General features: G+C 52.0%; 1 long non-coding RNA gene across 2 annotated transcripts in view; it reads left to right on the top strand.

Moving 5' to 3' along the window:
- Nucleotides 1-868: 868 nt before the first annotated feature.
- The window catches only part of LOC127001827 (uncharacterized), a 1348-nt gene continuing 266 nt past the window's right edge, over nucleotides 869-1950 (top strand). Inside the window, exons 1-3 of one of the 2 annotated variants that reach the window (XR_007755472.1) lie at nucleotides 869-919; nucleotides 1185-1361; nucleotides 1407-1950. The exon at nucleotides 1407-1950 is cut by the window's right edge and continues 266 nt beyond it. This is a non-coding gene — a long non-coding RNA (uncharacterized LOC127001827). The remainder of the gene's footprint in view (nucleotides 920-1184; nucleotides 1362-1406) is intronic. The other variant, XR_007755473.1, reaches the window with a different exon arrangement.

The following is a 1950-nucleotide window of genomic DNA, read 5'->3' as shown; positions in this document are numbered from 1 at the left end:
AGACTTCAAAAATATTCGTAAAAAATCACACCCAGATGCTCCCCCTAAATCTCTCCTTTCTCCTCCTCCTCCTCCTATCCTTTTTTCTCTCTCTCTCTCTCTCTCTCTCTCTCTCTCTCTCTCTCTCTCTCTGCTAAGAACGGTCATATTATATCATTTATACATTGGTTTAAGAAATGTAAGTAAAGTAATTCAAGATATCTGTGCTGGGGGGGTAATCCAGCTCGCAATGTTCCGTGAGTCTACTGTGCTGGGGGGATAATCCAGCTCGCAATGTTCCGTGAGTCTACTGTGCTGGGGGGATAATCCAGCTCGCAATGTTCCGTGAGTCTACTGTGCTGGGGGGATAATCCAGCTCGCAATGTTCCGTGAGTCTACTGTGCTGGGGGGATAATCCAGCTCGCAATGTTCCGTGAGTCTACTGTGCTGGGGGGATAATCCAGCTCGCAATGTTCCGTGAGTCTACTGTGCTGGGGGGATAATCCAGCTCGCAATGTTCCGTGAGTCTTCTGTGCTGGAGGGAGGATCCTGCACGCAATTTTCCTTGAGTCTACTGTGCTGGAGGGAGGATCCTGCACGCAATTTTCCTTGAGTCTACTGTGCTGGAGGGAGGATCCTGCACGCAATTTTCCTTGAGTCTACTGTGCTGGAGGGAGGGTCCTGCACGCAATTTTCCTTGAGTCTACTGTGCTGGAGGGAGGATCCTGCACGCAATGTTCCTTGAGTCTACTGTGCTTGGAGGGAGGGTCCTGCACGCAATTTTCCTTGAGTCTACTGTGCTGGAGGGAGGGTCCTGCACGCAATTTTCCTTGAGTCTACTGTGCTTGGAGGAGGATCCTGCACGCAATTTCCTTGAGTCTACTGTGCTGGAGGAGGATCCTGCACGCAATTTTCCTTGAGTCTACTGTGCTGGAGGGAGGTTCCTGCACGCAATTTTCCTTGAGTCTACTGTGCTGGAGGGAGGATCCTGCACGCAATTTTCCTTGAGTCTACTGTGCTGGAGGGAGGATCCTGCACGCAATTTTCCTTGAGTCTACTGTGCTGGAGGGAGGGTCCTGCACGCAATTTTCCTTGAGTCTACTGTGCTGGAGGGAGGATCCTGCACGCAATTTTCCTTGAGTCTACTGTGCTGGAGGGAGGATCCTGCACGCAATTTTCCTTGAGTCTACTGTGCTTGGAGGGAGGATCCTGCACGCAATTTTCCTTGAGTCTACTGTGCTTGGAGGGAGGATCCTGCACGCAATTTTCCTTGAGTCTACTGTGCTGGAGGGAGGGTCCTGCACGCAATTTTCCTTGAGTCTACTGTGCTGGAGGGAGGATCCTGCACGCAATTTTCCTTGAGTCTACTGTGCTGGGGTGAGGTTCCTGCACGCAATTTTGCTTGAGTCTACTGTGCTTGGAGGGAGGATCCTGCACGCAATTTTCCTTGAGTCTACTGTGCTGGAGGGAGGATCCTGCACGCAATTTTCCTTGAGTCTACTGTGCTTGGAGGGAGGATCCTGCACGCAATTTTCCTTGAGTCTACTGTGCTGGAGGGAGGATCCTGCACGCAATTTTCCTTGAGTCTACTGTGCTGGAGGGAGGATCCTGCACGCAATTTTCCTTGAGTCTACTGTGCTGGAGGGAGGATCCTGCACGCAATTTTCCTTGAGTCTACTGTGCTGGAGGAAGGATCCTGCACGCAATTTTCCTTGAGTCTACTGTGCTGGAGGGAGGGTCCTGCACGCAATTTTCCTTGAGTCTACTGTACCGGGGGGATAATCCGGCACGCAAATTTCCTTGAGTCTATCACTGAAAGGTAATGGCTGGCTGGCAATGTGAAGAATGTTGGGCGGGACGAAGGGAGAACTGCCGGCTGCTGAAGGAGGGAAGAAGCAGTCTTAGTTACAGGCGACCCCCGGGTTTTCGGGCAGCAGTGGGTTGGCGGGCTCGTCCTGGGCCTCCCCCACG

Source organism: Eriocheir sinensis, chromosome 21 (genome assembly GCF_024679095.1).
Source record: "Eriocheir sinensis breed Jianghai 21 chromosome 21, ASM2467909v1, whole genome shotgun sequence".
Taxonomy (NCBI): Eukaryota; Metazoa; Arthropoda; class Malacostraca; order Decapoda; family Varunidae; genus Eriocheir; species Eriocheir sinensis.
Note: the sequence above shows the minus strand (reverse complement) of the source record. Positions and strands in the feature narration are given on the sequence as shown.